The following is a 23385-nucleotide window of genomic DNA, read 5'->3' as shown; positions in this document are numbered from 1 at the left end:
CCCACAACCCTGGCGTTGCAAACCCCATGCTCTACCAACATCCCTGCCGGCCGTTCCCTCCCCTACCCTGGACGACGTTGGCTACGAATGACAGAGCCTGGATTTGAACCAGGAATTCTAGTGGCACAGCTAACACAGCGATGCAGTGCCTTAGACCACTGCGCCACTCGGGAAGCCATAGAGAATGCACCTTCTTCAATCTTGGAGAATGCCTACTACTGAACACCACTAACGTTTCTCATTCTCATCATTCTATTCTGTTAATTCAAGTATGTAATTTGCAAAAGTGCAATATGACTCAAAATATTGAGGTAACATGGTTAATTACATAGTCCATGAGTTTGGTGATGTTTGAAGGCAATTGGAGGGAGTTTTAATTGAGTGAAAAACTCATTGGTATTCTCCCTATGGTGAGTAATGCAGGTTGGCTAGGTTGCTAATGGTTTACATGTAAGAGAAGAGATTAAGATGGCGCCCAAACTTTTAGTACTTTTTTTCAACAACGTTTTAGCTCCTATTTGTTTATTTTCTATGAATGAAGGCTCAGTTTAGTTCAGGGAATATATGTAAATATGCGATGTGACAATAAAATGTGTTAAAGTGTTAATATTTGTACAAAAATGATGTTTAACAGTTCGTTAGCTTGATGCTAACCAAATTTATCTTGGCTGGACACTAGCTAGCTCTAGGCTAGTTGGTTTCGGTCAATGTTAGCTTACATGTTGGTGGTTTATAGTGAAATGATTGTAGCATTGTTTAGCACAGGCCTCCAGTAATGTACAACTTTTTAGAAATTGACACTGATAGTACAGTAAGTTCTATATAATATGAATGTGTAGAAGTATGGTGAAAGCTTTTTGAAACTGAGACCTTTTATTTTTTGGGATACTGGAATATGGAATGTGAAGATTTAATACTACAATAGAGTGGTAATGCATAATTGATTTTGACAACAACAAAAAAAGATGAAGAAAATATAATAGTTTAATAAATCTTGAAGAATGCCTACTACTGAACACCACTAACGTTTCTCCTGGAAATTCAGGTTTATTATCTGCTGACCATGTCTCAGTCCGAGGCATGTAACACTTGCTTAACTCTCTCTAGTTTTGAGGATGTTTAGGTGAGGAGGATGTGTCATATGAATGCATCAGTGTTACCAAATAGAGGTGTCATAATCAGACAGTTCTGTTGTCATTATTAGACAGGTCTGCTCCTCAAGGGAAGGGGGTGGGCTCTGTTCAGGACAGGAGTGCAGCTTATCGATTTGAACAGCTTATTGATTTGAATAGCCCTACCACACAGCTAATGAGGTGCGTCATTTGGCTTTTCCCCGCAGCACCCGCAATTCATCTCCTATCTGTCAAGTGTGGCACCGGGGCGCATGCCATTGTTTGGGTGATTTATAAAGATTTTTGTAGAAAGGGCAGTTTGTCATTCAAAGGAGTCCAGGGTTCAGCATTTCAATAGCTCCCGCATCCAGAGGGGAGAGAGGCAGGTTTGGAGAAAGAGGGTTCATGAAGGCGTCGCGGGACAGAAAATCTATGCTATCAGAGATGACGGGCGACTTGAAAATGGCACTCTGTAATGATTTTAAGTGGGGTCACAGTTTGGGGTTCCATTTGCTTTACATATCTTTTTTTTCTCGCTCTCAGCCCACATCCATCTTCTTTCCTGACAGAAAGTGTTGAGTTTGTGGGTAGAACAGTCCATTTTGGCTTCGAGCAACAAAAACTCTAACACAATAGAAACATAAGAGAAAATAGTTTCAGATGTGTTTGACCTGTAAAGGTCAAGGCAAGAACTATGAAATCAAATGCAAAATTCTTGTGATGCATGCCAGTGACATATTTCTTCTGTTTTATACTTTCCCCTTGCACAGCTTCCTCTGAACACCTCACAGCCTGGCTGTGCCGAAAGCTTGTGTGTGTGGGCGTAGTGAAGAAGCCAGTAAATACAGGATGCAACACTCAAGCACATTTGCATCATCCATCTTGATTGAATCGCAATCCACCTCTGGTTCTTCTCCCACTGAGACCAATAGCACGGTTGGCATAATGTTCAAACTGTACTGCAACACCTGTTGTCTGATACTGAGAAGACTGTCTACTTCAATGTCTCTGTGTCTTTTATTCAGATCCACCTGCAGCATAGTGAACAAGCCCTTGACAGAATTGAACTGTGTAATGTAAGGTTAGATACAGCATAGCAAATTAGCCTGGAGTCTAGCTTTGACTGCTATTTTTCAGGTTTTGTCAGCTGTCTATCTTTCCATCTTCCTGTGATACATAATTTGAAAGAAAAAACTGTGTTGGATACTACAGACAGAGTCCTACAGAGTCCTACTGTACCACTGAAGTATAGCATGCCTGTCCATCCATCCATCCTATACATCTAAGTAAAAATGACCATTCAGAGTTATATCAATGCATACAGAGTTAGTATTCACAGGACCATCTTTATGAATAGTTACAATGAAGATATATCTGAGGTGCCACAGTTATCTATTCTCATCCATCAACCTTCAGACGGTGGAAAGTGCCATGACAAACACTGACGTCCAATGACAATCTTTCACGCAAACTCCTAAGTGATTGATACATGTACTGTATTTTCTATTTGCTAGGGAAGAACAGGTTACTTCAGGTTACTATAGTGACCCACTATAGAAGTCACCTGGAGGGAGAGGGAGAACACAATAAACATTGAATAAGGAATTATAATAGTTGAATAGGATCTCTATGACAGTAACCATACTAATGATACTCATTCGTGATTTAGTGATATGGGAGTGTAGCTGTACCTAATACATGCAGGCTCTTCTGGGTTATAGGGTTTAAGCTGCTCTGCTACAATATGCAAAAACAAGCTATAGGACTTCTGCTGCCTCTCCACTGTAGTAGATCCCCTCTCCTCTAGATGGCCTATTTAAATTAATAAAGTCATATTCCACAAATCTATGTTTTTGTTGCCATGTTATTGATCGACATTGCCCAACATAAACAACATCTGAAGAAATTGTAAATATTCAGGAGAAGAGTTGTGTTTTTGAAAGCTGTCAAAAAGTTACAAGCAAATTGTAAACTTGACTAATTGCAGCGGCGCTAGCTTCAGTATGCACAGATGTGACACATACTGTATGAGATGATGAGATGTGACATCACTCAAATCTAAAGGAATGTTTCCTGATTATATGTATTATCTCTCCCTTATCTGCCTCACGATTCACTCAGAAGCTGATTTTGATTAACATATGCCAGTGGAGTCATTTCTTAGCAAAATTACTATTCTCCAGTGGCTGTGGACCAAGTCTTTGAAGAGCCATTAGCCCAGAAAAGCTCAAGATTTATTTCCCTCCCTTAAATGAACTGTCCACAGCCTGCCCATGTGAGACCATTTTATTCACTGACATGTTGAATCTTGAAGACCCGGGTTCAGTTCCATTTCATTCCCCATCAATTCAGGAAATGAACTACTAAAATCAAATTATTTTGACCTTTTGTTGTATTTATTTCATCACCACAATATGAATAAATTTGAAATATTAATATACTTCCTTATCATAATGAGTTTCTGTTATTTACTTTTTTTTATTAAGGAAAGGTCCTGGATAACATTTTAACAAACAACATTTGTAAGTATGTAGTAGGTTCCCCATCATGGTGTGGTATACTTAGGGCATCATACAGGTATATCAAATTAGGCATCATACAGGTATATCAAACATCCACACAAGAATGAGAAATTAAAACAACAACCAAATCCCCTTAGAGGTCAGTAGGTTAATCATCGTACACACCTCCAGCTATCTGAGTGTTGGTCCCCATTAACATAGAGGCAGGCGTGTGATGACACTGTGGCTGTGTACAGAGGGCTGAGGAGAGGCACACAGCTATTCATTAATCAGAGGATAAAAGATGTTCGCCGTGCGTTTTCACTGTCTGTCCTTGACTAGACTTTCCCCCCTCTCCAGTCGACTTGTGTTTAATCTGGGAGCATTTTTCATCAGGTAATTCACCTGCACTCTCTGACACCTTATGTTGTTGTGCTCAGAGGCTGTAGTCACTATCATTATTGGGTTGTTGGAAGGCTGATTCCACTGGTTTTTAGATCCGTGCATGTTGTTTCAAACTGGGTTTGGCATTTGGTCTCTGTGTAATATCTTACGTTAGACAGATGAGTTGTTTGGCCCATAGCTCTAGCTCCAGCACAAACTAAACTTCTCCTCATAATTTAAGGTCAGTGAATGATCTTTAGGTCATTGTAATGTCTCAGAATGCCTGGAAGCAGGCAACCACACGGTGATTGGAATGTATCAGTGCAGAGACTATCGGAATGTCACACACCATTGAGCCAGGGTGAGAGTGCATTAAGTCAATTTGACTTGAGTTCAATACAGAAACACATTGACTAGAGTAATTGGAAGAGTTACCGTGACCTTATGTTGGCTTAACAACCTCTTTTGTCATGGCCAAGGACAACACTTTGGAATGCTGTGAGCACTTAATCAAGGAACGGGAGTCTGGAGTCCTATTCACCCTCAATCTTTCTTGCCTTCGCACTCTTTCTCATCACCGTCATTTTCTCGCTCACTCCTTCGCCAGCTCTCGCTATCCTCGACAATCCAATCATTTCTATTTAGGATCGAATGGGCCAGGGGATGCAGTAGAGGGCGAGCCAAAAGAGCTAGCGATAGTGGCTAATTAGCCACAGCTGCTGGAGGGACCACCACACGTCGGCTGCCAGAGGAGCCTTGACAAAATTGTTATCAAATGCAATTAGAGAAAGACGGACGTTTTTAAGGGGATAAGACCCTGGGTAAACCTGGAGGATGGAGGAGATACTGACAGGTTTCAGCAGGTGTCTGCTGGGGGGCTTTGGTAGCTTAATGTGTATTCTGCGTGTGTACTGTATGTGTGGGTGCATGTCTTTGTGTGTGCATGTCTTTGCGTGTGTGTGTGTATGTGTGTCTGTGTGTGTGTGTGTGTGTGTGTGTGTGTGTGTGTGTGTGTGTATGTGTGTCTGTGTGTGTGTGTGTGTGTGTGTGTATGTGGGTGTGTGGTCAGGCTCAACCAGCAGGTGAACTGTTTCTTGCTGTGTAAATGAGGTCACAGACTAGGCAGCAAAAACACCTTGGGGACCACTTTACAGTACAGATTTTCAGCCCTGCACTACGACAGCACTGTGCACAGACTTTACCATTCCACAGTCACAGCATGGCAACTTGTCACAAAGTTAAGGCACCAGATGGGATCACTGTAGTGTGTGTGTTTGTGTGTGTGGGTGTGTGTTTGTGTGTGTAGACGAGAACATGCATGCTTATGTCTGCATATGTGTGTTCTCATGCATACCCAGTCTTCTTGGTCTATATAAGAACACGTCTAGCCGTCCTGTTCTACCATACTGCTCTCACAGACCATCCAGATGGCCCAGTAGGTAGAGAGGCCTGGTGCCAGCCAAGCATACAATCATCACTGTCTCCAGAAAAACATTCTAATAGCAATCCACATCTCCCCCTCGGCCTCACATGCTTGTGACTCACACTACCACATAAGGTAGGTTTGGGTGGTCTGGTGGTCTATTTTGACTGGGCCAGCACTGGTTTAATGAGCCTTCTGGACAGATAGGCCTAAGGAGAGCGTGGCAAACCCCAGGTTGTGCCACCCGTGGCTGGGCTGGCTTTGTGAGAGAGCAGCCTGAGGGGAGAAGATGACCGCCTGCGGCCAGAATGCCGCTCGCATTTGAAAACCAAATCAGCCCTGGTAACAGGGGGCTTCTCTCTTCTTCCCTCTCTGCTGCCCCTGTCAAACACACCCCTCTTTAAGCCTGAAATGAGCAGCAGCAATGGCTATCACAGAGGGGTCTCACGTTGCTCTCAGGTGGAAACCAGAGCTAATGGAAATCAGACGTTCCTAACCCTTTCCCTGGAAAGCATGTAATGGCCCTTGATTTGGGACTGCTGTTGGATGAGGGATGTGAATGGATGTAGTCTCCAGTCTAATTCCTCACTGTGTGTATGTGAGCGTAATGCCTGCTTAAGGTGAGTGTATGTGTGTGTGAGTCCATGGTGTTGTTCCCAGGTGTGTGTCTTGGCCATAGGCCCCTGTCCAGGGAGGCCCAGTCAGGCTGGGGTGCTGGCAGAGGTTGGAGAGTGGCAGTAGATGTGAATTGTCAAGCATTGTGTTTGGCTCATTAGCTGCTCTTCCACTTGCACCAAACACAGCTGTTGCCTGGCCCAGGGAGCAGAGGGGAGTGTGTGTGTGTTTTCAAAATATGGAAGTGAAATATGATTTATTTATTTATCTGTCATTTCCTGACCTTTAATGTCATGCAATACATGTGTCCTTTAAATTCCTTTATACTATTACATTTACATTTACATTTTAGTCATTTAGCAGACGCTCTTATCCAGAGCGACTTACAGGAGCAATTAGGGTTAAGTGCCTTGCTCAAGGGCACATTTACGTCATTTAGCAGACGCTCTTATCCAGAGCGACTACAAATTGGTGCATTCACCCTATAGCCAGTGGGATAACCACTTTACAATTATACAAAAAAAAATTTTTTGGGGGGGGGGGGTAGAAGGATGACTTTATCCTATCCCAGGTGTTCCTTAAAGAGGTGGGGTTTCAAATGTCTCCGGAAGGTGGTGAGTGACTCCGCTGTCCTGGCGTCGTGAGGGAGCTTGTTCCACCATTGGGGTGCCATGTAGTGTATACCATCTCTCTCATTCCATTATCATCGTATCCATTTCCTATATCCTCACAGATATTTCAATACATCCACATGCAGGTTATTCAGACTGAATTAGTGGCCTGATAAGGAACCATTCAATACCAAATACCCTGTGCTATGTGTTGTAATTATTCTGCCTGTCTACCCTCCCCAGCCCACTGATACCAGCATGTTATCTCCCATCTGGATTGATTTGCAGGCGCCGGCTGTGGATATTCCTCATGTGGCCCTGTGTTTAGCTATGCTATTGATGGTTTTCTGAACACGGCAGGTATCTTTTGGTCATTATAGTTGCCTACATAGTCAAACCAAATGCCCTGCTTGTTCTATGATTGTAGCTCTGCTTTACCTTACAGCTGGCAGTCTGTGTTCCGGCAAAACCCCTAAGAGTGTATTGACATTACGGTTGTAATTCAGGAAAAACTTTGATACTTCAACAGTACTTACAGCATGTTCAGTACAGCTTTACAGTCTTAGAAAAAAAGGGTTCCAAAAGGGTTCTTCGGCTGTCCCTATAGGAGAACCCTTTTTGTTTCAAAGTAGAACTCTTTTTGGTTCCATATAGAACCCTTTTGGGTTCCATGTAAAACCCTCTGTGGAAAGGGTTTTACATGGAACCCAAAAGGGTTCTACCTGGAACCAGAAAGGGTTCTTCAAAGGGTTCTCCTATGGGGACAGCCAAAGAACACTTTTAGGTTCTAGATAGCACCTTTTTTTCTAAGAGTGTAGAGGAGATATATTGCATAGCAAGCTTTATATCAGAGAGAGCCCTATTGTTACTGTGGTATATGACCATCTGTCATAGCTATACAGTCAAGCCTTGGAAAAGATTCCTTTACAAATGTTTTATTGAAGCTACAATTATATGAAGGAGAATTTACAGAGAATTAGTTACTTTTAGTTCATTTTGACCTGTCAGTAACACAAACTTCTGTAAGGCCCTTTATCTCCCAAAGAGCATGTCAATTCAATGGGATTACAGATCATTGAACTAGCTGTAGTAAACCCTATTTTTAGTTTGAGCAAGTTGATTAATAAAATATAAACTCAACAACAATGTATGTGGTTGCTATTTCTATATTATAAAACTACATCTGTATTTACCAACAGGGGGTATGCATTAAGCACTAATAAATCAGAACACCCATCTAGGATATAGCGATTTCACTCCGTGAGATTGAACACTATGCAACTTAAGGCCTCTACTCCACCATATCTCAATCATCTGAATATTCTGTTATTTTATAACGTACATCGTTACCATGTGTTAATGTGCAGTTAGTCTGTTGTATTGACCATGCACATTGTTGTTCAAATATTGACATAGAGCTCAGGCTTGCAGTAATTAATGGGTAGGAAGCTGGAGGAATTCTATTATCCTCCTCACAGGAATCCTTGACAGCTCTGCTGAACCCAGGTCAGTATCACTGGGGTTGGGGCGGGTGGTGTGGGGCTGGGGGTGTCGACAGGGGAGTGGGGAGGAGCTGGGGGCATAGAAGAGAGAACCACTATGTCACGTTCTGGTTCCGGGACGTTGTCATTGAACCAGGGTGTGTTTGTATTGTTGGGTGTTGTGTGGGTTAGGTTGGGGATAGGGTGTGTTCGTTTTGTTGTGTGCTGTTTGGTTGGGGTGTCTAGGTGGTTGTCTTCCTTGTTTGTATTCATGTGACTCCCAATCGGAGGTAACGAGTGACAGCTGTCGGCTCGTTATCTCTGATTGGGAGCCATATTTAAACTGTGTGGTTTCACCTTGTATTTTGTGGGTTTTTGTTCCAAGTTCAGTCTTTGTCACTGTAGGACTTCACTTTGGTCTTTTGTTTTGTATTGACGTGCTTTTCTAATTAAAGTCATCATGTTCACTCGCAACGCTGCGCCTTGGTCTCCTGTTTTAGACGATCGTGACAGAAAAACCCACCACAAAAAGACCAAGCAGCGTGTCAAGTGGCAACAGGACCTACCTACACAGGATTTATGGACTCCCATAAAGGATTCATGGACATGGGAGGAGATTCTGGATGGTGAGGGGCCTTGGGATCAACCGGGAGAATATCGCCGTCCTCGTGAAGAGCGGGAGGCAGCTAAAGCCGAGAGGCGGCGATATGAGGAGGCAGCACGGAGGCAAGGCTGGAAGCCCGAGAGTACTACCCAAAAATTTCTTGGGGGGGGGCTAGAAGGGAGTGTGGCGAAGTCAGGTAGGAGACCTGCGCCTACTCCCTGGACTGACCGTGGAGAGCGAGAGTACGGGCAGACACCGTGTTACGCAGTAGAGCGCATGGTGTCTCCTGTACGCAGGCATAGCCCGGTTCGGTACATTCCGGCTCCACGTATCGGCCGGGCTAGACTGAGCATTGAGCCAGATGTCATGAGGCCGGCCCCACGCATCCGGTCACCAGTGCGTCTCCTCGGGCCGGCTTACATGGCACCAGCCTTACGCATGGTGTCCCCGGTTCGCCTACATAGCCCGGTGCGGGTTATTCCACCTCCCTGTACTGGTCAGGCGACGGGGAGCATACAACCAGGTAAGGTTGGTCAGGCTCAGTGCTCAAGGGAGCCAGTACGCCTGCACGGTCCGGTATTTCCGGCACCACCTCCTGTCTCCAGTCCAGTACCACCAGTGCCTACACCACGCACTAAGCCTCCTGTGTGTTCCCCGAGTCCTGTGCGTCCTGTTCCTGCTTCCCGCACTAGCCCTGAGATGCGTGTCCTCAGCCCGGTACCTCCAGTTCCGGCACCACGCATCAGGCCTACGGTGCGTCCCCAGGGCCAAGCATGCCCTGTTGCTTCTCCCCGCACTAGCCCTGAGATGCGTGTCCTCAGCCCGGTACCTCCAGTTCCGGCACCACGCATCAGGCCTACGGTGCGTCCCCAGGGCCAAGCATGCCCTGTTGCTTCTCCCCGCACTAGCCCTGAGATGCGTGTCCTCAGCCCGGTACCTCCAGTTCCGGCACCACGCACCAGGCCTACGGTGCGCCTCAGACGGCCAGAGTCTGCCGTCTGCCCAACGGGGCCTGAACTGTCCGTCTGCCCAACGCCGTCTGAACTGCCCGTCTGCCCAACGGCGCCTGAACTGCCCGTCTGCCCAACGGCGCCTGAACTGCCCGTCTGCCCTATGGCGCCTGAACTGCCCGTCTGCCAAGCGTTGCATAAGCCGCCCGTCTGTACTGAGCCTGCAAAGCCGCCCGTCTGCCATGAGCCTTCAGAGCCGTCCGCCAGACCGGAGCCGCTAGAGCCTTCCGCCAGACAGGAGCCGCTAGAGCCTTTCGCCAGACAGGAGCAGCCAGAGCCTTCCGCCAGACAGGATCAGCCAGAGCCTTCCGCCAGACAGGATCAGCCAGAGCCTTCCGCCAGACAGGATCAGCCAGAGCCTTCCGCCAGACAGGATCAGCCAGAGCCTTCCGCCAGACAGGATCAGCCAGAGCCGTCCGCCAGACAGGATCAGCCAGAGCCTTCCGCCAGCCATGAGCAGCCAGATCCGTCAGCCAGCCGCGAGCAGCCAGATCCGTCAGCCAGCCACGAGCAGCCAGATCCGTCAGCCAGCCATGAGCAGCCAGATCCGTCAGCCAGCCATGAGCCGTCCAGCCAGGATCCGCCAGAGCCGTCCAGCCAGGATCCGCCAGAGCCGTCCAGCCAGGATCCGCCAGAGCCGTCCAGCCCGGATCCGCCAGCCAGCCAGGATCCGCCAGAGCCAGCCAGCCAGGATCCGCCATTCAGTCCGGAGCTGCCCCTCAGTCCGGTGCTGCCCCTTAGTCAGGTACTGTCCCTTAGCCCGGTGCTGCCCCTTAGTCCGGTGCTGCCCCTTAGCCCGGTGCTGCCCCTTATCCCGGTGCTGCCCCTTATCCCGGTGCTGCCCCTTAGTCCGGTGCTGCCCCTTAGTCCGGTGTTGCCCCTTAGTCCAGGTGGGGGTTAGTTGGAGGGTGGTCATTGGGAGGAGGCTACTGAAGCAGGTTGTGACTGTGGTGGGGTGGGGATCACGACCGGGGCCAGAGCCGCCACCGTGGACAGACGCCACCCAGACCCTCCCCTAGTCCTTATGTTGGTGCGCCCGGGGTTCGCACCTTTAGGGGGGTACTGTCACGCTCTGGTTCCGGGGACGTTGTCATTGAACCAGGGTGTGTTTGTATTGTTGGGTGTTGTGTGGGTTAGGTTGGGGATAGGGTGTGTTCGTTTTGTTGTGTGCTGTTTGGTTGGGGTGTCTAGGTGGTTGTCTTCCTTGTTTGTATTCATGTGACTCCCAATCGGAGGTAACGAGTGACAGCTGTCGGCTCGTTATCTCTGATTGGGAGCCATATTTAAACTGTGTGGTTTCACCTTGTATTTTGTGGGTTTTTGTTCCAAGTTCAGTCTTTGTCACTGTAGGACTTCACTTTGGTCTTTTGTTTTGTATTGACGTGCTTTTCTAATTAAAGTCATCATGTTCACTCGCAACGCTGCGCCTTGGTCTCCTGTTTTAGACGATCGTGACACACTAAAGGACTGGAATAATTGCGTTCAGATTAGTACTCTCTTTCTATAATCTAATGGGAGAGTACTGTACATTTCTGTTGCTTCTTGCATTATACAGTAAGAAAGGAATTCAATTAAAAGCACATTATGGTTAGGTAAACTTTTAATAGTGGATATGACCCCTGAAGACCTCAAACCAAAATCAAACAGAAATCTTAAACTGCTGCCAAGTGCCAGGCAGTCAATAAAAAAATCACACTTTCTATGTTGGTCCTAAATACTTGGATGCTGAGATGCTGTGTGTAATTGAGAGCTTAGAGAGAGAGAGAGAGAGAGAGAGAGAGAGAGAGAGAGAGAGAGAGAGAGAGAGAGAGAGAGAGAGAGAGAGAGAGAGAGAGAGAGAGAGAGAGAGAGAGAGAGAGAGAGAGAGAGAGAGAGAGAGAGAGAGAGAGAGAGAGAGAGAGAGAGAGAGAGAGAGAGAGAGAGAGAGAGAGAGAGAGAGAGAGAGAGAGAGAGAGAGAGAGAGAGAGAGAGAGAGAGAGAGAGAGAGAGAGAGAGAGAGAGAGAGAGAGAGAGAGAGAGAGAGAGAGAGAGAGAGAGAGAGAGAGAGAGAGAGAGAGTGCAAGGCCCTAGCTAGATTGGGAGCAGTGGAGCAGTAGATGCTTCAATGTTACTGGTGCAAGTAGAAAGCCCTCGCACCAGTGTTTTTAATGAAATCCCTCCAGCCTAATTATGTGAAAAAGCACAATATGTTTGTGAAGCACTCTCTGTAGCCTGGGACAGGCACTAAAGAGCCATCGACAGCTAAAGAGCGACAGGGCGGATAGACTGTACACAGAAGAATGTGCCACAGGGGTATTCACCTCAAACCAGCATTGTTTGCACAGATGACATCTTAATAAGCTAAGCACAATAGAACATGATCCATTTCTACCAGTGTGAGGAGGCCTCCAGAGGGCCATGTCACATCTAATTGTTTCTTAAGTTACTTCAATATCTCTCCAGCGTTACATTATCGCCATAAAGTTAAACTTTATTCCCAAGTTATTCAGATGTAACTTGCCCAACCATAACATAAAATAGCCAAACATTTCATTCTGTTTTATATTCCAGCTTGACTAATGGAACAACAACGTAATTGACTAAGCACATTCTGTATAAGCACGTTCTGACAACTGCTGATCTATGCCACGTTCTGACAACTGCCGATTTATGCCACATTCAAACAAATTGTAGCTTTTATACTCCAATTCATTTCTTCTCATCAATTACTTTATGCTCCTAAAAGCTCATGCAAACCTTGAAATATGCTGGCTATACAAGGAAGAATAAATGAGTGGTTTTTGGTATTATTGCTGCAGTAGGGAGATTCTAAGACATAATTCGCCCAGTAATGCAGTTGTGAAGAGGAAGCCAAGGTTATTTGACAACAAAGATGTCTGAGCCAAATTATCAACAGGGCCGGTAATTGAAAATGTTTCCTTTTCACAAAGCATCCAGGCTTCCCTTTAATCACTTTCATATGAAGGAGTCCATTTGGAGTTCATTAAAAAGTCATTAATTGACCGTCTAATGAGTTGAGTTGGCGTCAAAGGGATAGCGGCAGGTCAGAGGCACCTAAACAACTGTGTTTGCCTGTCAGAAGGCAATCACAACTTTATTAAGGGGAGGACAAGAAGTCACTGACAAGATCATGGTGTATTGTCTCCATTTTAATAAAACACTAGAAAATAGGGAAAGGGGGAGTTGTTGTGCGTTTTTGGCATCTGACAACATTGGTTTGTGTTTCAGAGAGATGCCAACCATAATATTTCTGCCAAGCTCCCATATCGGTCGAACTAGGACAAGCGATTGTGTTTCCTCTCATTGTGTTTGTTTATGTTTTTATCTTTCTGGCCTGGTATGAATTGTCCATGCCACATCAGAGACCTCTGTCTCTGGAGCCCTGCATATCAAATGCTTCCAAGGTCACCGTCATGCTGCACCATCAGTGTGTGGCAATGTGGAGCCTTTGTCAGCTGAGCCAACTGTATGTGGATGGGAGGGGGAAAATAAAATAAATGGGCAATTGTACCACTTTTTTCAAATGACACACCTAGCTGAGTAGCTCCGGGGCCTGGTGGTTTGGACATAGAATAAAAGAAGGTGGCTCTGTCTGCTGCCGACACCGGCTGCTGCCAAGAAAATCTGTTAATTAACCATGCTAATGGTTGTAATTGCAGCCGTTGGTGAACCCAGCAGCTGAGGTAAATGCTAGGTTTACCACGGCTGCCAGTATTCAACTGTCTCAAAGATAAGAGGACCCTGACTGCTCTGCGGGGGCACAGATCGCTGGGAGGGAGGGAGGCGTTTGTTAGTTGAAAGGGGAGGGATAGCCATGTTTTACCTGACATGACTCCTGCTCTCCTGCTCCAGGCAGACAGCAGCTGCTCCCAGCCAGATGCCCAGCTGTTGGCGCAAGCCTCAGTCCTGGCCAGGGACCAGGGATCAGGGGACAGGGAGCGAGAGATGGGGTAATGCAGGGGCTTATCCAGGCTGGGCCAGGCAGGGCATGCAGTATACAGTACAGCAGCTATTCAGACCAGGTGTGGGGGTGGTCAGCAGGCTAGTTTGCTGCTTTGATCTCTTGTGTCTACTTATAGCCAGCAGGACAAGCTGCCATGGCTGATTGATGGACACACACACCTCACAAAATGCAGTGCTTTTAGCCCACACAGTGAAGCATGTATTTCTGGACTGTGGTACTTTGGGTAATTGGTTTCACTGCCTGCAGAGCAAGCATTACTTTATTCTCCCTTCAGGAAATAGACTGTTTGTGGCATATGTGATCCTGGCAAAGAATATATTTGACGTAGCATATTTACAGTGTACATGGTGCTTGATACACACCATTGTTTTTGGACTGTGCATTTTATAAATGTCTGCTCTCAGGGTCAACAATGGTGGTAAACTGTACCTGATGACCTTGTGGTCTTATCTGTTGTGGCGGAAAGTCATTCCGAGGATTTAAATAGCATCAGCTCATAGAATCCCCTTAGTATCGATAAAATAGTCTCTTTCATGGAAAATTCACAAAAGATACCCTTCGCTAAAGGACCACTTAACAGGGGCTGAAAATACAATAACGTATTAATGAAGCAGGTTTTGTAAATCCTCAGGTATGCATTTCATCTGTCCCCTTTGAATCCGGATGAGGGCCTAGCACAGGGCATTTCTGTATTCTATTTGAACTCATTGAGAGACATTTTGATTATCTAATGGTCTTCAAAGCAGGTTCTGGTATGAGAGAGAGGCATGGCTTTTGTATTATCTCCTGTTCATATATTTATACTCCACAAAATACATTCATTCTCGCTCCCTTACATACTTGTTTCCCATTTTATTCCCCTTATTCTTCCATTCTTTCTTATATGAAAGCTGGACATTCATCTATAATGTTCTGTGCAATAGTGGGAGTAGTGAGCAAATATATTATGCCTATGTCTGTGAGGCAGGGGGCCAAGAGGTGATGAGGCCTAGAGAGCAGAAGCAGAGGCACAAGGCTGTTTGGTCTCCCTCCCAAACCCTGAGGCTAACCAAATAAGCCAGGGGGCCTTTGCATTAAACAACTCTCTTCGATCGCCGACTTAATAAACGTGTGATCATTTCGCAACTCCATATCAAGGACATGCTAAAGAGGGTGGCGATCATTAGCGGCGAGGTCTTGGCGATGTGCGACTCTTCCCTAACCCACCATGCACCCCAGCAGGGACCTCCGTCTGCAACCCGGAGGAAGTTTGGTCTCATCTGCAGTGAACAAAGAAATCTATTACAGGGTGTAGATCCTCAGCAGCCAGACCATAGAGAGGAGTGCTGTAATGTGCTCATTTTGACTTTAATGAGCATGTATACTGGCTTTGTACACTATGTAGTTAGAGCTGTATTAAAATCTATATTTATTCATTATTGCATATAATAAAATAGTGATTTTTGTGATTGAAAGTGTATTTTTATTTGTATTATATGCTATTTCTAGCATCTATCCCCATTGCATTTACAGTATTGAAATACTGTAAGTAATCACTGGCAAAATAAATTGCCATATCATTACGTGAAATTGCACAAACACAAAACAGCCAATGATGACGTCAGCCAAGGGGATAACAAATGATGTCGTTTGCAGCACTAACCCACCTTGGCTTGGTACATAAACTTGTCAGGCTAGTGTAGCATTCAGTGGCCTTGGGGTAATTAGCCTTTGATGTTATAAATAACCTTCCCTGTTAAAGTCAATAAGTAACTTTACGTTACTCCTCTATTGAGCGCAGTAATCACACAGAGGAGTGATTGAGGGAAAGGAAAGGGAAAAGGATGTGTGCGCTGTAATGAGAGGAGATTACGTGCTTTGTGTATTTGTGTGTGTCCTCTCTCTCTCTCTCTCTCTCTCTCTCTCTCTCTCTCTCTCTCTCTCTCTCTCTCTCTCTCTCTCTCTCTCTCTCTCTCACACACACACACACACACACACACTCACACACACACCCTCAACACACACATCCCCCTCCTGTCCTCTCCTGGCCTATAGGACCCTAATCGTGTTCATCTGTCCGCTGTGCCGGGCCGAGCTTTGCTCTGCGACAGACAGCCGAGGAGTGTGTGTGTGGGGCTGATGATGACGATGTCAGATGGAGCTGATTAGCCTGGCCGTTACCTCAGCAGCTCCCAGGAGATGGGGTCCTGCCAGTGGCAGCAGTGAGGGATGGGGGGGCTGCTGTGTCATTACTGCCAGCCAGCACATCTCAGTGGCTGCTCTGTAATGCCCCACTAGCTACCTCTCAACCCGCCCGCTGCCTTGGAGAGGAAAAGGAAGATTCTATCCAATGTTCTCTTATCAAATCACACTTCAAGCCAGCTTTTCAGAGATGAATCACTCAATTGATGCTGTGGACAGTGTACATGGACATATCGCTGTAATATGAACAGAGAAAGTAGGGGGACTGTCTGTGTCTGTGCTATTGGGGAATGGTGCGTCCATGTGTGTGGGTATTTACGTGTGTACAGTGTGTGTGTAGAGTATGTGCATGACCTTTTGACCTCTGAGGTATTATGAATTGAAAGAGGTTTACAGACTGGAGGGTCTCAGAGGTACTTAGCTCTCAGTATCAGAAAGAGGCCAGAGGACACAACAATGGTCAAATATCAAGATATACCCCGTTGGTTTCAGGATGGGCTCAGATATTGAGCTCCAATTTACTTTTTTGTAATCCATTCATTCTCAATGGGCACCTCAAACTGCAGATTATTCTAGTAATCTCTTCCAAAGACTCCTTTGGTCTCCAGCCTAGTGTCAGTAGGACTGTAACATACACAGGTCCCTTTGAGGGAGTACACAGGAATTATAGGGACATTTACTTTAGCTATGCAGAGGACAAGATGGTCACCAGGACAGTTCTCATTGAGTAGAAAATGTCCATAGTAGGACATAATGTAGTACTAAACAGACCACAGCCACTGGGTTCTGTCTCAACCATAGCAGAGCCCAGTAATAACTCGCGAGTGGAGAGATCAAATCTGTGTGCTTTAGAGACCATGTCTACACTCAGGGTCAACAATTGGAACAGGAAGACAGAAAGACACAGTTCTATTAATCTGCAAACCCCCTCTCCTCAGACAAGAGGGGCATATCAAACGTCTAGGAAACAGGGGTATGCTCCATCACTACTCTCCTGTGAGCATCCTCCGACACAGGTATCAGAGACTATTAATATGTTTGTCACCCAGCCCCATGCATCTGTTGTCAAGACGCCAGGGCCATGAGCTTGGAAAGGTAGGGAGGGGATGGGGTTAGAGGAGTGGGGAGAGGGTGTGTGGATACAAATGATATATTGTGTTACAGAGAGAGAGAGAGAGAGAGAGAGAGAGAGAGAGAGAGAGAGAGAGAGAGAGAGAGAGAGAGAGAGAGAGAGAGAGAGAGAGAGAGAGAGAGAGAGAGAGAGAGAGAGAGTGTGTGAGTGTGAGACAGAGACAGAGACAGAGACAGAGAAAGATGGACAGAGACAAGGAGAGAGAGCGAGAGAGAGAGAGAGAGATATACCATAGTCTTATCTTTGTACTGTGGACTATATACAGCCACTCTAGCTGTGATGCTTGTTAAGTGTCCATAAGAGCACCCCGCTCTTCAGCTGACATTGACGAGGCCCTGTCTCCAATGGCGATGGAGGGGGTATAACAATGTACAATCTGGATACTTAAGGCCTACGAAACGCTAGAGACAAATCATAACAGGGATCCCTCACTGGGACCCGTTGCTTCTCCGCAGCCTTTGGCCACTCTCTCAGTCTGGCACCACGCTAACGGCATTAACACGTAAACGCTTGTTCTGTTTGGCGGCTCTCCTTCAGAAACACATAAAAGGTGTTCCTGTAAGCAGCTAGTGCCATGCCCTCATTCTGTTGACTCAGGGAACCAGTTTACAACAGGGGGAATGGGAACACGATGTGTGAGGGCCTGTCATGCCAAATAATGTTCCCCGGACAAAAAGTGTCCCCCTCTGCGTCACAGTGGGATTCGATAAACTATTATCGTCCATTGCTATATCAATGGTGTGATGACCTAATGATTCGAATTTTGGAGATCATTACAGCCTAAATGACGTTCTTTTCATCATCGCTATGCAAACAAGGCTGATTTCCGTGACAATTTTGCTGTTTAAACAACTGTTGTTTAGCTAATAAAATGAAAACATTACTTCAAACTACTTTTGGGTACCTTTTTAACATTACAACATGAAATCCATGTCTTAAACGTTGCTACGTTTCGGAAATAGCAAAGAAAACGTGTAATCTGCTTGCCATATTAAAGTTACTTACCTTACAGATCACAAAGTCAGCTAATTTCCACTCCATTCATATGCAAATCCATTTCATTCACACACTGGCTTGTCTGGCTGTCATGTTTTTATTTTAACCTGCCCTTCCCTTATCTACACTGAAATAATATAATTTCAGTAGGCCTCTATTAAAAAAAATATATATATATCTCGCATAGCTCATTATTACACCCTTGTGGTTGAATATATATGTATCTATTGTTTGTCCTAGGATACAACAATAATTAATGTGGAACAAATAAATACCATCAAAAGATACCTTACAACTTACAATAATGAACACCTTGTGAAACAGCTGTGAAAACACACCTGGCAATATTTAAAATGTAATACATAAACTGATATTTTTTGTTACAGTTGTCATTAATTTATTTTCACAGATTTTTTGTACACTCACATGGCAATAATATACTAAAATACAGAATTCTGGTGTGTGGAATATAGAGGAGGTGGTTGCTGTGTGGGTGAGAGGTTCTGCCTGTCACTTGTTCTCAACAGGCAGCCAGTAGCTCTAGATTATGTAATGAAAAGTTGGAGGGTGGTTGGTAATGGAGGACATCAGGTGGATCCACGTCTGGGTGTTAGGCCCCTAGGTCCTGGAGAACAGGAGCAGAGTTAAAGGGAACAGGGTAGGCGACAGAGACGTAAACAAGAAAACACACAGGTTACACTTTACTTTGAGAAAATTTGATGGATTAGTGAAGTGTCATAAATGGGAGATATGTACTTTTCAACACTTTTGGAAGGTATAGCCTACCTCAAGCTAGTTCTCCTCCGACTCAGAGCACAGAGAATCAGACTGATCCGAACTCACTGGCTCTTGGGGATGGGATACCTCCTGGGGGGCTTGGAAAGTCGATGGTCCTAAAGTCCTTTGGAGAGGTGAATTGAAGAGGTACATTTTTATAAAATTAGCATAACTACAATTTCTTGCTTTCTCAAATGTCAACCAATGCTTAACATACTTTGTCTATTGGGCTTCACCAAAGTGTAGGGCATCAGTGCTTTCAGTGGTCGACCGTCCAACTGGAGAAAATTGTTGGCTTCCACCGAGGTAACCCTATGAAGACAAAGAGAAAAATATCAGTGTTAGGGAAACTAAAACTAGCTTCAGGTTATTTTGTGTGCAAATGCAAATAGTTATTATCTGAGATGTTTTATATTCACCTTAACAGATGGTGACCCCAGCTAGGAGCGAAAGAGCAGCGAGGTTTCCCAGGTCTCACATTCCTTTCGGCCTTCTTCCTAACCAAGTTATTCGCCCGGATGTCGTAGCACTTGGTCCCCTTCTTGATTCTGCTCCGGTAGCTCTCCTTCTGTTTCTGCTGTGCCTTGTCCATGTTCAGTCTCACCTTGATTGATAACAGGAATACAATCATTTTTACCTGGTCAAAAACCTCCACATCCTTCTCAGTCCGTGTCTGAATGTGGTCCTCGAAGGCGTTGTGATCTTGTTCGACAACTTCCACCACATCAGGTGCGGTTTCAGTGATCTAAAAGTATGTTATACAAAAATAGCAATAGACAAACAACAACACTAAGTCAATCACAAATTTGAAAGACTACAGTATATGCAAAAAATGTATATACAATTGCATTGTTTACCTCAGTCAACAGCTGCGGCTCCCGTCCGTACTCGGTGGAGGCCTGGATGCTGCTTTTCTGTGCAACGAGAATTACCTTCAGGTTGTTCTCCCACCCTTTGTGGTACCGATCAAGGGACTTGCCCATAGCAGTTTTGAGGGTCTGATTGGTCCATTCACCAAACCTGGAGGAGGGGGTAGGAAAGCAATATCAATTGATAATGTAAGACATTGAAATATGTCTGATTATGTACCATGGTAAAACAAAAACAAATTGTAAAAATAAATACAACAAACCATTGGTGACATAATATACAGTGCCTTCGGAAAGTATTCAGACCTCTTCACTTTTTCCACATTTAGTTATGTTACAGCCTTATTCTAAAATGCATTAAATAGTTTTTTTTCCCCCTCATCAATCTACACACAATTCCCCATAATGACAAAACAAAAGCTGTTTTTTAGATTTTTTTGCTAACTTATTAAAATAAAAAAACGGAACTATTACATTTACATAAGTATTCAGACCCTTTACTCAGTACATTGTTGAAGCACCTTTGGCAGTGATTACAGCCTTGAGTCTTCTTGGGTATGACACTACAAGCTTAGCACACCTGTATTTGGGGAGTTTCTCCCATTCTTCTCTGCAGATCCTCTCAAGCTCTGTCAGGTTGGATGGGGAGCGTTGCTGCACAGCTATTTTCAGGTCTCCTCAGAGATGTTCAATCGGGTTCAAGTCCAGGCTCTGGCTGGGTACTCAAGGACATTCAGAGACTTGTCCCGAAGCAACTCCTGCATTGTATTGGCTGTGTGCTTAGAGTCGTTGTCCTGTTGGAAGGTGAAGCTTTGCCCCAGTCTGAGGTCCTGACCGCTCTGAACCAGGTTTTCATCAAGGATCTCTCTGTACTTTCCTCCGTTCATCTTTGCCTCAATCCTGACTAGTCTCCCAGTCCCTGCCACTGAAAAACATCTCCACAGCATGATGCTGCCAACACCATGCTTCACCATAGGGATGGTGCCAGGCTTCCTCCAGACGTGAAGCTTGGCATTCAGGCCAAAGAGTTCAATTTTGGTTTCACATGGTCTGAGAGTGTTTAAGTGCCTTTTGGCAAACTCCAAGCAGGCTGTCATGTGCCTTTTACTGAGGAGTGGCTTCCGTCTGGCCACTCTACAATAAAGGCCTGATTGGTGGAGTGCTGCAGAGATGGTTGTCCTTCTGGAAGGTTCTCCCATCTCCACAGAGAACTCTAGAATTCTGTCAGAGTCATCATCGGGTTCTTGGTCATCTCCCTGACCAAGGCCCTTCTCCCCCAATTACTCAATTTGGCCGGGCGGCCAGCTCTACGAAGAGTCTTGGTGGTTCCAATCTTCTTCCATTTAAGAATTATGGAGGCCACTGTGTTCTTGGGGACCTTCAATGCTGCCGTAATGCTTTTGTAGCCTTCCCCAGAGCTGTGCCTCGACACAATCCTGTCTCAGAGCTCTACGGACAATTCCTTCGACCTCATGCCTTGGTTTTTGCTCTGACATGCACTGTCAACTCTGGGTCCTTATATAGACAGGTGTGTGCCTTTCCAAATCATGTCCAATCAATTGAATTTACCACAGGTGGACTCCAATCAAGTTGTAGAAACATCTCAAGGATGATCAATGAAAACAGGATGCACTTGAGCTCAACTTCGAGTCTCATAGCAAAGGGTCTGAATACTTATGTAAATAAGGTATTTCAGTTTTTTTTTTATGTCTAAAAACCTGTTTTCGCTTTATGGGGTATTGTGTGTAGATTGTTGAGGATTTTTTATTAATTTAATAAATTTTAGAATAAGGATGTAACGTAACAAAATGTGGAAAAAGTCAATGGGTCTGAATACTTTCCGAAGGCACTGTAACCTATAACATCCATACCTCACTCAAGATGACCTCAGGAGAATCGTGGGTGTTGAAGATGTCCATCATCGCCTTGTAGGTGGCCTTGCCAGTCTCGTCCTTGATGGGTGTTATACAAAACTAAAATCTATTTTTTGTTCCAAGCATATTTTTTAATTGGTTACAGAAGGGAATTTAGAGTTAAGCACGTTCTCTTCCTTTACTGACCACTTTACCAGGTGCCTCCACCCACTTGGTAAAGTGATCGGTCACCATCAGATACCAGCTGTTGCCATTCCTGGATTTCGTGAAGGGTCCGATGAGGTTCACCCTTAACATTTAAAGTGTTAGAGAGAAGATTACTTAATTCTTACCCGTATCTGTGTCATACAGTACGCAGATTTTCATATTTGTAAGGATACTGACACACACACACACTTATTAGTGAAACATTTGAATTGGGACACTTACTGATCATGTGCCATGGTGAAACAACTTTGATGGGCTTCAACTCCGGCGCCACAGTCTTCGCCCTCTCAAACGTCTGGCAGACTAGACAGGGTACTGACCTTTAAGCAAAAAGTGACAAATTGAAACATTGTGTTCTTTCTGTTATGACATTCATTGAAATCATAATAATTTCAGATATAATAGAATGTGATTGAAAAACAACAGGTTATTTCATTTGCCCAGTTGTCCACCTCCTTTACATCTCCCCGTCAGAAGAAGCGTAGGTTGATTTTGGCGATCATGCGCTTCACTCCGAAATGGCCAGCATGCATCTCAGTCAGCACGGCCTCCTTCTCCTCCTTAGTAAAAATCACCGTCCTGTGTGGCTGGCCATCCTTCCCCTGTAGGTACAGTACCAGTAAAAAGTTTGGACACACCTACTCAATCAAGGGTTTTTCTTTATTTTTCACTATTTTCTACATCGTATAATAATAGGGAAGACATCAAAACTATGAAATAACACATATGGAATCATGTAGTAACCACCAAATGTGTTAAACAAATCAAAATATATTTATATTTCAGATTCTTCAAATAGCCACCTGTTGCCTTGATGACAGCTTTGCACACTCTTGGCATTCTCTCAACCAGCTTCATGAGGTAGTCATGCATTCAATTAACAGGTGTGCCATCCCAAACAATCTCAAATGGGTTGAATTCGGGGGATTGTGGAGGCCAGGCCATCTGATGCAGCACTCCATCACTCTCCTTCTTGGTAAAATAGCCCTTACACAGTCTGGAGGTGAGTTGGGTCATTGTCCTGTTGAAAAACAAATGACAGTCCCAATAAGCCCATACCAGATGGGATGGCATATCGCTGCAGAATGCTGTGGTAGCCATGCTGGTTAAGTGTACCTTGAATTCTAAATAAATCACAGTCATTGTAACCAGAAAAGCACCCCCACACCATAACACCTCCTCCTCCATGCTTTACGGTGGGAACTACACATGCGGAGATCATTCATTCACTCACACTGCGTCTCACAAAGACACAGTGGTTGGAACCAAAAATCTAAAATTTGGACTCCAGACCAAAGGACACATTTCCACCTGTCTAATGTAAATTGCTATTGTTTCTTTGCCAAAGCAGGTCTCTTCTTATTATTGGTGTCCTTTAGTAGTGGTTTCTTTGCAACAATTAAACCATGAAGGCCTGATTCACACAGTCTCCTCTGAACAGTAGATGTTGAGATGTGTCTGTGACTTGAACTCTGTGAAGCATTTATTAGGGCTGCAATTTCTGAGGCTGGTAACTCTAATGAACTTATCCTCTGCAGCAGAGGTTTCTATGGGTCTTCCATTGCCAAGAGTGTGCAAAGCTGTCATCAAGGCAAAGGGTGGCTACTTGAAGAATCTCAAATATAAAATATATTTTGATTTGTT

General features: G+C 45.0%; 1 protein-coding gene across 4 annotated transcripts in view; it reads left to right on the top strand.

The window, feature by feature from the left end:
• Window positions 1-23385, top strand: part of LOC121568045 (kin of IRRE-like protein 3) — a 202316-nt gene that overhangs the window by 58664 nt on the left and 120267 nt on the right. The gene's annotated exons all lie outside the window — the stretch shown is intronic.

Source organism: Coregonus clupeaformis, chromosome 6 (assembly GCF_020615455.1).
Source record: "Coregonus clupeaformis isolate EN_2021a chromosome 6, ASM2061545v1, whole genome shotgun sequence".
NCBI classification, from domain to species: Eukaryota; Metazoa; Chordata; class Actinopteri; order Salmoniformes; family Salmonidae; genus Coregonus; species Coregonus clupeaformis.
Note: the sequence above shows the minus strand (reverse complement) of the source record. Positions and strands in the feature narration are given on the sequence as shown.